Source organism: Tupaia chinensis, unplaced genomic scaffold (genome assembly GCF_000334495.1).
Source record: "Tupaia chinensis unplaced genomic scaffold, TupChi_1.0 Scaffold000009_1, whole genome shotgun sequence".
Taxonomy (NCBI): domain Eukaryota; kingdom Metazoa; phylum Chordata; class Mammalia; order Scandentia; family Tupaiidae; genus Tupaia; species Tupaia belangeri.
The window spans coordinates 1961718-1976635 of NW_006159439.1; the positions used below are offsets into that span (position 1 = coordinate 1961718).

At 38.9% G+C, this 14918-nt stretch overlaps 1 pseudogene; it reads right to left on the bottom strand.

Annotated features, from left to right (window-relative positions):
* LOC102491764 (ADP-ribosylation factor-like protein 4A) overlaps positions 1-14918 on the bottom strand; it is a 58096-nt pseudogene that overhangs the window by 30793 nt on the left and 12385 nt on the right.

The following is a 14918-nucleotide window of genomic DNA, read 5'->3' on the forward strand; positions in this document are numbered from 1 at the left end:
TGTTGGCCTGATGCCTCTTTTATTAATCCCAAATAGAAGGAAGCAGCATATCTGACCAATTTCAAAAGAGCCTGATGTACCAAAAATTCCAGCATACTGTAAATAGTTTACATTTTTTATGTAGAAAGGTCATTTGCAATGTTAAAATGTTTAATTACTGAAAAAAAGCTATCTTTTTTTGTAACAGGAAATTATCTGGGATACAAGTACATGATAACTAATTTTTAAAAATCAATTTGCATGAATTATTTAGAATCTACTAACTAGAATAAATTTACTCCTGCATAGTATTTTTCCAAAAATAAATATAGTTTAAAAATATAGACATTTGCTTGAGTTAGGTAGTATATGTCTGCTGAGCGTTTTTCCTAATTGCACAGCAAGCCTGAAGTACACAAGGATGACAATCTCTCACCAGTCCTTAGAACAAGAAGTGAGATGCTTTTGCACCAGCCACCTTCTTCACCTCCTCCAGTTGGTAGTGTTAAAATTGGGGCTGATCTTCTTTTCTAGCCTGGACACTATGCTTAATAGCTAAGCAACAGTCTAGGAAATATGAGGCAATCCTATAAAGTAAAATTCATACCTTAAAATCAGACACCCACGCACACGCACACAATTTCTAAGTTACAAGTTTCTTCAACATTACTCCCATGGGATGAAAATTAATTATGGAGACTGTTTTGGACAAGCTAAAAAATCATTAACAGAAATCAATTGTTTTCTTTATGGTTTTCTTCATTTAATCAGCTTGTCTGGTCTTTATTACCTGTGAGACTCCAGCCTCCTCATTCTACAACAGTCATGAAAATAAAGATCCATTTCTCTAAATGGGGCCAAAAATCTACTGGCATTAACAGGAACAGAAGTCTTTATCCAGTTTGGGAATAAAGGTTTATTCTCATGATGGGAATAAAGGGTTGTTTCCCTGAATTAGCAGTCCTTAAACGTAGCATGGGGGAGAGAAGAAAAAAAAAGAGTGAATCGGAAAAAAAAATAGAATTATACTTGTAACTTAAGTGCACATTTCTACATATCTAGTGATTACAATATTCAAAGATATAAATTTAACTTAATTAATTCAACAAGCCACTTTTCCTGTCATCAATTTATCCTCTGGCATCTCAATGTTTTATTTCACAAGCTTAGCTTCTGTGGCTTCTAGTTTGGCAGAATGTTATCCTGGAGAATATTTTTTTTAATTAGAAGATAAAAGGAAAACTTAAACTCTAGAATAAAACTAAATATTCAGATGACTAAACATTCCAGACACCTTCAGGCCTTGTGAGTTATAGCCGTTGCCACCTGAAAAAAGCAGAGACTCTGGGTGAAATGCCAATCCTTCTGCAAGAAAGTTGAGACTCCTGACAATGTTTAGACTTACATTATTAGTAAAGACAAGTGTCAGGAGAAAATTTACTAGTTGTGGTAACTCCAGAGTACCTACAGAAAACAGCCAGTTTTTCTAGCAAGAAGAGTAACATATATAAAATGAGAAGTGACCGTCAAAAGTCAAGTTGAAGTGTAATCTGTTATGTCCCAAAGCTCATGTTTAGAAATATATTTAAGGTTCTCCTCACAGTGATTCACTACTCTTGATATTTCAAAGTCAATGGCAAAATCCACTTTTTTTTAAGGCAGTCATGACAGCTCTAATCTAAATGGAATCACAAGTCTAACTTTCTATGATCTCTTGCACTTGATTGGCTCTTAAATGCTGTCTTCCAAGTGTAATTTACATCACATATTTCTGTCTTCCACAACTATACAGTCAACCTCTTATGGCATCATACTCTGCTAAATTCATGAGTATTTCCCTCATCACCTACTACATAACCTGGTCCTTACTGGCATTTAATAGATGTTAGATGGGTTTTATAAATGGAGAAAGGGTAGTAGTGAAAAATAACATAATGCTTTCTATTGAAATAATTCATTTGAGAAAGATATGAAACTAAAATGTAGAAGTCCTTGTTAAGAACTTATTCTCTTCAGTAGCTAATGCTATTTTCAAAGACTACTCACCTTTTTGTATGCATTTTTCAGTTCTAGTACTACCTACAAAAGTAAGACCGTTGGGAACCAGCAGTTAGCGTAATGTCTATGTCGCTGGACTCCCATGGAGTCGACCGCGGTTTGCGTCCCGAACCCGGTGGCTTAAAACACGCTGGGTGCGTGTGCATGCATGCCCAAGATCCCGAGAGGAGAATGGAAGTGAAGGGATTGCGGCGTGACCATCCCCCTGGGGAGTGATTTCTCGCTTTCTGACTCTATGTCTCTCTCTGTCTGTCTGGCGAGCGCACATGCCCTATAGTGAAAATCTCTCAAAAAAAAAAGTAAGACCGTTAATACTGTCACTTGTAACTGATGTCACTTTTTTTGCTTTTTATTCATGATAGAATATGTGTGCAGACATATAAAAGAGAGAGAGAGATAATGAGAGAAAGAGTAAGAGAGATAGCACCCTCCACAGGGTCTGGTCATGCTATGATTCCCTTCCTCCAGCTCCTCAGGTCTTGGACAACCCCATGTGCCCATCATGTTTCAGACTGAGCAGGCCAGGGATTTGAACCATGGTTGCCACGTAGATCTGACTTCTGCCGAGCAGCACATTAGCTCTGTGCCACAAAGCTACCTTTGCGTTGCTTATTTTTGATTTGATAAACACAAGATCTCTAAAATATCATAGTGGAACAAAGTAGGATGAATAATTGATGTTTAAAAAAATGGTTCATCTATAACCAGTTTATTATAACTAAATATAAAACATAATAAGCAGGAAATGATGCAGGATAGGTGCCAGCAACTAGATAGCAGTATATAATCCAGGGGGAAAAAAAAAAAACAGCAATGAAATCAAAAGAGCAAGAGGAAATCCTGGCAGATCGTCCAGTCACTCTATAGACATGTATTAAGAATCTGCTACATCCCAGCCAATGTGATAAACAATTACAAGATGAAAATGTAGACATCGCTCTTCAGGATGTCTAGCAGAAAAGACAAATTTTGATGAATAAATGTATCAGCATGTTGAACCTGATAAATCATGAAAGAAGTTTAAAGAGCTAGGCTGGGGAGGAGATGGGGTGCGGCTACTACACAGGCAGCTTGTTTTCACTGTGCTTCCTAATTTAACACAGCACCCAGCTCTCCATGGGCACTTAATAACTGCCAGTTGGCCAATGGATAAGTGCCAGTAGTTGGGAGAAAGAGATGAGCATGTTATCTTTCCCGTGGCCCAACAAGCCGGCGTGGATGGTGTGGGGGCCTCCTGAGTGTGACAGCTACACAGTGACTCCCAGTGGTCACAAACTGAACCTCATTTTTTATCTCCGTAGGATATACTATGTAATTTAGTACAGTATATTTTTATGTAGTAATTTCTATTTGTAGTATATTTAAGTTAGCATAATAACTAAGGCCATCACCTTCTTAACAAATTCTGATGTTCATCCTGAAACATGCCAAGTATTTCTGCGTAGCACAATGATGGGAGCTAAATGAACAAGCTCCTTGCCAAGTCCTAAAGCTGGATTGTGTCATTTTACACTCATGTGCTAATATGACCAAGGAGAGCTTAAACTTAACATGATGCAGGACAAATAGAAAAAGATCTTTATTCAGAAAACAATTTATTGTTTGAAACTAAGGACAATGCCCTCCCTAGGAAAAGATTAAGTGTATTGTCTCTGAATTTTGCCAGAAAGAATAAGAAGTTTTTATAAATGCAGGACAACCTTTATCTTAATAAGAGTTCCAAAGAATCCTGATTACTGATGAACAATATGCATCCTTGCTCTTTCTTCATAAGGAAAAAGTACAGTGGATGGTATTTTTAGCCCTATGGTACATGGTACTTCCACAGGTGTAACATTTCTCTAACAATTAAAGAAGCAGTGTAGTAGGTCATTCCAGCGTATTAGTTAGCATTTACTGAGTTCAGTTTCATTAAGTTCAAAAGAAACATGATCAGTGCCAACTATATCCCCAACATTGCACTAAGAACTGGAAAAATAAAGAGGGGTAAGATAAAGTGCCTGCACCAAAGAATTTATGGTACAGTGGAGAAACAGACTTCAATGTCTTCCAGGAGCCAGAAGAAGCATGAAAGAAAATAACAAAAACTGGCAGTTAGATAAGTGTCACAGTTATAATGTCACCCTCAACTATACTCCACTTGTCAGACACTTCCCAAATCCAATCATTCCATGAGCAATTGTCATCTTCAGTCTATTTGTAAAGGGTTTGGGACACCTCGATCTATGATTCTGTTGTTGTCAACCATTCTCTTGTTCCTGTATATAAAATTATGTGAGGGTACTGAACTGACATCAGACAGAAGAGAAATGATGCAACTGAGGGAAAAGAACAGCTAAGCTATACACCGAAATCCTTAGAGAAGTGCCCTGTCAAGAGTGCAGCTAGAAAATTCAAGATGCAAGAAGCTGAATATTACCATCTAGATGTCCAAGGATATTCTTCTATTCCAAGATATAAAAACATTGCATAAAGTGAAATAATAATACTGCTCAAACATAGGACACCTCAGTGATATATATGGACATCTGTTCATGTAGACTGACCCCTAGTGGAATAAACTAATAGCTGCAGAGAGACATTTTTTAAGAGATTGATCCTCTTTGAAATCAAGTGTTATATAGCTTCATAAACATGCATAGTCTAACTGAGATATGTTATAATTAGTGTCCTCCTTGCAAACTAAATAAACATAATGTGCAAAATTATGGCAAAGGAAATAGTAATTTAACAAAAAAATAGAGCTACCTAGAGTTGATCAGACTATCTCCTTCAAATGATTAGATTTATGCTATCCTCTGTCACCTCTGCTATTGTCACAACATCTTGTTGTCTATAAAACATTTTGAGGGTTCAGCAAAAAAAAAAATGCTAGGGCCACCAGCAGATGGTATAATGGCTATGTCACTGGATTCCCACATAGTCAGCTGATATTCAAGCACCAGACCCGGTAGCTTAAAGTCCTGCTGGGCATGTGTGCATGAGTGCCCAAGATCCCAAAAGGAGAATGGAGAAGGGATTGCGGCGTGGCCATCCACTCGGGGTGATTTCTCATTTTCTGTCTCTCTGTTTCACTCTGTCTCTTCAGCATGCACACATGCCTGACAGCAAAAATCTTGAAAAAATAAACAAATAAATAATTTTTAAAAATTATATATATATATGTAATTTTGAAATTCTTCGTTTGATTTCAAAGTACTTATAATAAAGACTCTACAATTTTCAAAATTTATTTCAGTGAATTTTGACATACCACAAAATAATCTAACCTATAACTATGAAACACTTTCTACAAGTGATTTGTAAATTTCCAAGTGGCAGAAAACTAAAACTTATATCATTAACACCTTGACTCATCTTGACTAAATAATAACTAAAAATAAAATCTACAATGCCAGTTAAAGTGAAGAGCAAGGAATCTCACATATATGTGTTTTCTTTTTATAAAGAAACAAAAATTATGTATTAGAGTCAAAATTATGTTTAAGTTGAAGATGGGAAAAATAAGTATATGATCTTATGCATATTAAAATAAGAGTGAATCATTTTCTCATTCCTATGACAGATTATAAAAAACCTGGGTAATTCTTTTTATAATTAAGGAATTTGGAAACAAAAGACACCTACAGTGGCCAGATAAGTGACTTTATGTCTATTTTTCCTTTCAGATCATCTTTCTTCCATTTTTCTCATTGCTTCTAAAGAGAAAATTGAAAGAGTCCCTAGATGTTAGACATACTTTTTCCTTTTTGCTTCTCAAAGATAACTATTTCTATCTTTTGCTATGCTGCCATCCATACTAAGTCTATGGTCATCTGTGAGAGGATTATCTCCCAAAACATGTGTGCCTGAAGACATATGTGTTGTGTATCTCCACCTATTTTTAAAGTGGTTATTGCTAGCTCCATATTAAAGGAAAAAGAAAACATTATGACAAATCATACTAGTGGCCATCTAGAAATGTTCTTCCATAAGGAACACATACTATAATGCACTGCAGTCCACGCACGTGGTAAAGGAGGGACTGGGAGGTTGTGTAGCACTATGCAACTTGGTCCTGAAGGAAAATGTCCTGGGTTTACATCCTGGGATCTCCCTGAGCACACAGGGCCATGGTCTGGGCTGGCCAAGCCTGATGGTCAATCACAGGATGGACATCAGTTTTGGTTTCTCTTTCTCTCTTTCATGAAAAAGTAAATGAATAAACGTTTTAGATAACATCCTTAAGGAATCATAGTTGTTACTTGTATTTAGTACTTATGAAATAAAATATGAAATAAAAACTAAATAAAATGATATAATGTGTGCAAGCCTTTTGTAGAATAATGGGCGTGATCTGAAAGGATTTTATAAATTCAGGATTTCTTTTGGCCAGCACCTCAAGAACCTCTGAAATAATGATGTTTCTTTTAACCTATTGGTCCCTTGGCAAAGAAACATATATATATATATATTTATAAATATATGTATTTAAAATATATACATACATACATACATATAAACTTTTTCTTCCCCCTTTACAAACAAAATGCACAATAACTAATTAAAAAAGAAAAAAAGAATAAAAAAGAAGAGGTAATGTTTCCTGAAGAAACTAGAGGATTTGATCAATAGCAGTGAAGCCAAACCAACAAACGCTCTTTCATGGCACTGTGTATCCTGGCCACACGTTTAGCACTCTACTTAAATAACAAGCCATTTCAGAAACAGGCTAAAAGGTTTTGCAGTGCTGAACTCCACTTTATTTTTTGTGCGTAATTAGAGGACCAATAGCAATGATTCTAGGTAGAATGACCGTAGTTTGTATTAGGTTGGAAAGTGGGAAACTGGCTCCAGAAATATATTTCCAAAATATGGTTCAGAATAGACTATAATTTCCAGGTCGGTTGTACTAAAGTTTATATTCAAGTTTTTTTCAGTTCTAAGTTTTCCCAAAGTATTTTCAGCGACTCCTACCCTGAACAATAGGAACCATATGCAAAGCATGGAACTGAACAACTAAAGCTTCTTCCTTATTTTTGAGACTGCTTAGTGATAGTCATGTCTGCTCATCAGAGACTTCCCGCCTCACACTTCCTGCTATTACCTCTTACACCAGTTTTTAGAAATCTCTCTTTTAGTCCAATAGCTCTCAGCACTGAAATCTCTATAAATTCATTGTAATTTAGTCACAAAAAGTCTGAAGCTTCCTACCGTTAATCAAAGAAGATTTACACAAAAAGCAGGTATAAATTCTGAAATCAGCACAGAAGCAAAATCTTCATATATGAAAAAGAATCAAGGATTAAAAAGATAAAATAATTCTCCCTCTGCGTGTCCTCACTGCAAGTCCCACTGCAAACTGTTATCTAGTCCTTGTATTTAAAAATACATACATTCTTCCCTTGTATTAAAGACAAGTCAATGATCTATCAGAGCAAACAGATCCAGATGGAGAAACAGAAAAATATTCTCCAATTCATCCTATAGAATGGACTAAAGGGCTTAGGTTTAATATCCACTACTATACAAATAAGTCTCTTAGGTACCCTTGCATTCTCTAGTTTAAAAAATCTTTAATTTCGACATGAGGAGATGCAGCCGCATCAGGTTGTTGTCTGTAACAGGTCATGCCCTCCCGCTCTCCTACAACACTCCATAGAGTGATGAGCAAATGTATTCCCCCTACAGTTAGAGTTTGGAAATTAAAACTCTCTACCCAGAGGTAGATAAGTAAAATCTCACTTTATGAAAGCTTTCCAGATGTCTTTGCATCCGCTTCTTTCCCTTAAGGCAAAGACGAACCAATATGGAAAACACTGATATTTTAAATAATTCTTTTTCAGTCTGGCAGTTTTGTTCCTGCACAACTCAGAGTCTGTGACGGATGCTGCTCCTGGCCTTTTTGGCAGCGTGATATTCATAGTCACATGTATCCTGGATTCAAATGTTGTTTCTTCTAAGCTCAACAACTACCCATGAATTTAAACTTCCTTGCTTTAACATAGGAAATCATAACAGAGAAATTTCAGTTAAACAAGCTATGTTCTTTTCCAATAGTCCCTAAGGCCGAACTCTAAGAGTCAGTTAAACTTAAATGTCATATCAGTCATTCCGAGAAGGTTGATAACACATGCAAAAATCAAGAGCCAACAGGTGGCGTGGTGGCTAAGGCGTTGGACTCTAACATGGCCAACTGTGTGGTTTTCATCCTGCACCCTTAAGTTCCCGCTGACAACCAAGTATGCCATGAAAAAGATAGAAGACAACACACTGTGTTCATTGTGGATGTCAAGGCCAACAAACACCAGATCACACAGGCTGTGAAGAAGCTCTGTGATATTGATGTGGCCAAGGTCAACACTCTAGTCAGGCCTGATGGAGAGAAGGCATATGTGTGACTGGCTCCCGATTATGATGCTTTGGATATTGCCGACAAAATTGGAGTTATCTAAACCTAGTCCAGATGGCTAATTCTAAATACACACTTTTTCACTATAAAAAAATTTAAAATCACACCAGGCATGTATGTGTGTGTGTCTAAAATTCCAAGAAGAGAATGGAAGAGAAGGGATTGTAGTGTGGCCATCCCTCCTGGAGGGGAGAGAGGGGAATTTCTCAATTTCTCTCTTATTCTCTCTCTCTCTCTCTCTCTCTCTCTCTCTCTCTCTCTCTCTCTCCAGTGAGCACATGTGCCCTATAGCAAAAAGTAATCAAGAACAATCAAATTTCCTTTGAAGCTGAATAATCTATCAATAATACTTCACAGTTATGAAAACTCAGTCTCCAAGGATCTCAGTATGTTTCATCTTTCCTCTGCTACTCAAGTCACAGACAGGATGTAAATAGAGTTGATACTTCTAAACTTAGCCAGAAAATACTTAGAAATCAAGAAACAACCAATATAATAGAGTCAGGAAGTGATGATGAATTCAGTACCGTGTAACAAAACAAAGACAAGAAGAAAAAATTCTCAGAGAGTCAGCAAACTTGTGTGGATGATTGGGCTAACACAGAACCATAACACACCTTTTCTACTTGAAAATGGGGAAATTTTGTTCACCGGAACAACTGCTCTGGTGACCTCAGTGGTACTTCAAGCTTTCTGTCGTGAAGACAGCCAATACTTTCAGTCCATCCTTTATTTCCTCTGTACCAATACCCAACATGATGCCTTTTTCAAAACACAGACTAAATCTATGCTTTAATTTCATGTGGAATTCATCAGTGACTGTTTGGGACAAAGATCGTTGTGATTAACTCAATTTGTCCAATTTTAAAGGAAGAAAGGACATTAGAGGTTACTTTTTCTGATCCTCCCCCTTTTTAAAAGGAAACAGACTACAGGTGGTGTGGTCATCAAGGCATTGGACTTCCACATGACTGACCAAGGTTTGAGTCCCCCAACTGGGTACATAAAAATCATGCCAGATGCATGCACTTACATGCCCAAAATTCCAAGAGGAAAATGGAAGAGAAGGGATTGCAGCAAGTCCATCCCCTCTGGAGAGTGATTTCTCGCTTTCCCTCTCTCTTTCTCTCTCTGTTTCTCTCTGGTAAGCATATGTACCCTATGGAAAAGCTATAAAAAAATTGTTTTAAGGAAACTGAGCTTGAAAGAAGCAGCATGCAACATTTCAGGTTATATAATAAATGACTAGAGCTTTGACCTATTTACTCCTTGTTTTATGATCTTTCTACTATTCCATGGGGTTACTCAGAAAGCTTGCACTTCTGACTTTATTATTTCTTCTGTTATGATAGCTGGTAGTGGAGATTTTAAAAAATAACTTAAAAATAAGTATTTAAACAAAAGAAAATATAAGTAAATACATTCTGGGTGCAAAGATGAAATTTATTCTTATATTTAGAGAATTTGGCTAGTTAATACTGATTTGCCTTTATTATAAAATATTATTCCTCTTGGGACCAGCAAATGGTGTAATGGTCACATCGCTGAACTCCCATGTAGTCGATTGGAGTTCAAGTCCCAGACCTGGCGAGAGGAAAATGGAGGTAAAAAGATTGTGGCATGGCCACCCTCCCTTCGGGGGGTGAGTTCTTGCTTTCTGACTCTCTCCAGTGAGTGCATGCTCCCTATAGCAAAAAAAAAAAAAAAAAAAAAAAAAAAAAAAAAAAACTCTCGATTGTTTTGAGTGAGAGAGATTTTTGCTATAGGGCATGTGTGCTGTGTGCTCCCTGGAGAAATAGACAGAAAGCAAGAAACCATCCCCCAGGGGGTGAGGGTCGGGGGATGGCCATGCCACAAACCCTTCTCCATTCTCCTCTCAGTATCTTAGGCATGCACGCACATATGCCTGTTGAGTTTTAAGCCGCTGGGTCTGAGACCTGAACTGCAGTCAGCCATATGGGAGTCCAGTGAGATAATCACTACACCATCTGTTGGTCCCTTTCTCTTGACATTTTAAAGACAAAGACAGAGACAGACAGATGGTCTTCCCAACAGCGTCCCAAAACTGCAATCTCCCCCCAGCCTCAATCAGCCCTGAGTTAACAGGCCTACTCAGTGAGGTCTCTGTATAGGAATATAGAACCTTCCCACTGGATCAGCCTTGCAGAGCATTGCATTTTACTGCTGCACTGCAGTCCAGCTTCCATCTTAACTGTAGATAAGTCTTACTCCATAGACACAAAATTGATTATTTTAAGTTAATCTCATCCATAAATTATGCATAATGTTTATGGAAAGTTTCTAAGTTATGCCAATTTTATATATTTTAACCTTTTATGTCAGGTAAGAAACTTAAGACATTATGTAGACATTTACTTCTTCTAAACTCCAACAAGTTTGTTTATTTTATATTGCCAGAAGGCATGTGCACTGGCATGCACCAGAGAGAGAAAGAGGGGAAAAAACCCTTCCCAATGGGGTGTGGTCACACCACAATCCTTTTCCTCCACTCCTTTTCTGGTCAGGATTTTGGGCACTTGTACATATATGCGTGGTGTGTTTTCCACCCTGATAGGATCACAACTCAAACCACAGTCTGCCATTGAGATCCAGCTCCCTTAGCAAACTGCAATAAATTTCTTTTTCTTTTTTTTTTTTTTGGAGAAGTTTTTGCTATAGGATGCATGCCCTCACCAGAAAGACAGAGAGACAGAAAGCAAGAAATCACTCCCCCAGGGGGGGATGGCCATGCCGCAATCCCTTCTCCTCCATTCTCCTCTGGGGATCTTGGGCACATACACACACACACCTGGTGTGAGTTTAAGCCGCCGGGTCCAGGACTCGAACCGTGGTCAATTACGTGGGAGTCCAGCAACATAACCATTACACCAACTACTGGTCCCTACAATGAATTCCTTAAATGACTGTTACAATGTTTTAACTTTATTCTTTTTTAAAAAAAGAAATTTTTGCCTTAGGGTGCAGCAGACAGTGAGAGGGAAACTGGAGTGACTCAGTTTGCATGCCATCCTAACATCTTGTTTATCTGAACTTCCCTGAATACAGGCAACTAGCTGGGAAGTTTTACACATGCACACGCACACACGCACACACACGCACACACCGAACTGACAGATTATCAGTGAGAAAAATGGCAAAAGGCATGCCTTTTCCCTGCCCATTATAATAATTACAACTACAAGAAAAATGGCTGGTTATGGAGGGAAGAAGAACTGTAATCAAGACAGTCTGTTCAACAGAGATAAATTCGATACACTTAAAAAAGATTTCCACGGAATATTGTTAATGTTTTTAAGCTTAAGCGTCACAAGCTATTTCTCAGGTACCTGGAAGATTGATCGATGCCTTACGAGAGCAAGCACAGAATGCAAACGAAGTGCGGCCATGTAAGCATCGTAGATCCGTTCTACTGAAAGCACACGGCATCGCATGGACTCAACCAAACGTGGGGAAGCTGTGTTGAGTTGGTAGCTTGGATCCAGTATCGAAGGCTTCTGTTTTCAAAATGGCATTTACTCCCATCATTCATAATGAAATATAACACTTAGGTCTACAAAGAGCCGGGACAGGAGCCAACTCCACAACTTTCTCACCTTGCCTCTGTGGAGAAAGGGGAAGTTTCTTTTATGGCTTACTAACAGCTTAAAATTGCAAATGAGCTTAGATAGCTCCAAGACTGCTGGGTTCCAGCAGCCTGCAGCATCAAGACTCCTCTCAATGGGAATGAGGTAAGTAATGAGGGTTATAATCTCAAGGGACGGGAAAGGCAGGTCCTGGAGAGGAAAAGTCCTTTGCCAAAGTCACGCGCTTAGGAGAGACCAGATGTCGTCCTTCAATGTGTGCATCTATTTTGTCTCTTCCTTGTCTTTTTGCTCACCTTGCTCTTGTGAGAGTCAAAATGGCTGGTCTAAAAATGGAGAAATTGCAAGTCTCAACTATGGAAGTCAAATGCAAACCACTAACTGGGTAATTTTGAGACATATGAAAGAAAGTGAAATGACTCACTGCACAACTGTATAATTAAAAGATGATTTCAGAAAGAAAGCATTTACTGGCTTACAGTTCATACACACTTCACTTACTGGGCTGCCTCCGCTTTCCTAAGTAACTAAGAACAGCCTGCTTCGAAGAGGCACAAGCCAAAAATGAAGATGGAAAACATTCTCCCCACTGACTGGGTAGAGGCAGATACCCTCAAGGAGTTAGCCAGCAGTCACCCTTCTCCTTTCTGCTGCAAGCAGACCACGGCACGCAGCAGGTAGAACACATCCCACCACCAAAAGCGATGACACTTGTATAGCTGGCCGGTTTTCTCTGGATGTTGTATCCCTCCTCCTCACCTTTGGAAAATGGTGTTCCAGACCTTTCCCTCTTAGTCCTAGCCTATCCCTTCGCCTGTTTGGTGAGTAAAAGGTGAAATAGCACACAGAAGGATGCACAGCTTGATCAGGAAATTGACTCACCTGGCCAAACAACCTGGCCCACGGAAAATCACTGAGCCTTACCACATGTATTTAGACATTCATTCCTAAAATAGCACAGCAAAAATGAGGGTCTTTGTAGGCCCTGGTGTCTGAAATGTTTCCATGTCACCTGGATCACAGTTTCTAAACTTGCAGGCCAAGAAACGGGTGGATTTTCAAGTCTTCTGCATTCCCTTCCCTTCTCTAGACTTGTATGTTCATTTCTTTGATCATAAAGATACAAGTTTCTAAATGTTTTGGGTGGTCAATCCATTAATTATTTCTTTATTATTAATTTACTTAACTAGTACGAGGGATTTTCAAAAAGTTCACAGAAAAATACACATTTTTGAAAACACCATGAATGGATTTCAAATCTTTGTGCTGAAATGAACTCATAATTTAATTCCATTTTCTCCAAGCTTTCTGAAGCCCTCTCACATGAATTAAGTGACTCCAATGTACGAGGTACTATGATAGTCACAGGGGTGTAGTGAGAAATAAATCAAACATAATCACTGACCTCCACAGAACTTACAGATCAATAAAACTCTCGATTTTTTTGAGTGAGAGAGATTTTTGCTATAGGGCATGTGTGCTGTGTGCTCCCTGGAGAAATAGACAGAAAGCAAGAAACCATCCCCCAGGGGGTGAGGGTCGGGGGATGGCCATGCCACAAACCCTTCTCCATTCTCCTCTCAGTATCTTAGGCATGCACGCACATATGCCTGTTGAGTTTTAAGCCGCTGGGTCTGAGACCTGAACTGCAGTCAGCCATATGGGAGTCCAGTGAGATAATCACTACACCATCTGTTGGTCCCTTTCTCTTGACATTTTAAAGACAAAGACAGAGACAGACAGATGGTCTTCCCAACAGCGTCCCAAAACTGCAATCTCCCCCCAGCCTCAATCAGCCCTGAGTTAACAGGCCTACTCAGTGAGGTCTCTGTATAGGAATATAGAACCTTCCCACTGGATCAGCCTTGCAGAGCATTGCATTTTACTGCTGCACTGCAGTCCAGCTTCCATCTTAACTGTAGATAAGTCTTACTCCATAGACACAAAATTGATTATTTTAAGTTAATCTCATCCATAAATTATGCATAATGTTTATGGAAAGTTTCTAAGTTATGCCAATTTTATATATTTTAACCTTTTATGTCAGGTAAGAAACTTAAGACATTATGTAGACATTTACTTCTTCTAAACTCCAACAAGTTTGTTTATTTTATATTGCCAGAAGGCATGTGCACTGGCATGCACCAGAGAGAGAAAGAGGGGAAAAAACCCTTCCCAATGGGGTGTGGTCACACCACAATCCTTTTCCTCCACTCCTTTTCTGGTCAGGATTTTGGGCACTTGTACATATATGCGTGGTGTGTTTTCCACCCTGATAGGATCACAACTCAAACCACAGTCTGCCATTGAGATCCACCTCCATTAGCCCCTTAGCAAACTGCAATAAATTTCTTTTTCTTTTTTTTTTTTTTGGAGAAGTTTTTGCTATAGGATGCATGCCCTCACCAGAAAGACAGAGAGACAGAAAGCAAGAAATCACTCCCCCAGGGGGGGATGGCCATGCCGCAATCCCTTCTCCTCCATTCTCCTCTGGGGATCTTGGGCACATACACACACACACCTGGTGTGAGTTTAAGCCGCCGGGTCCAGGACTCGAACCGTGGTCAATTACGTGGGAGTCCAGCAACATAACCATTACACCAACTACTGGTCCCTACAATGAATTCCTTAAATGACTGTTACAATGTTTTAACTTTATTCTTTTTTAAAAAAAGAAATTTTTGCCTTAGGGTGCAGCAGACAGTGAGAGGGAAACTGGAAATTACCTTCCAGGGAGGATGGCCACACCACAGTCCCTTCTCCTCCATTCTCCTCCTGGGATTTTGAGCCCACTTGCACGTGTGCCAGGCATGAGTTTCAAGCCACTGGGCCTGGGGCTCAAACTGAAGTCAGTCATGTAAGAGTCCAGTAACATAACCACTACACCA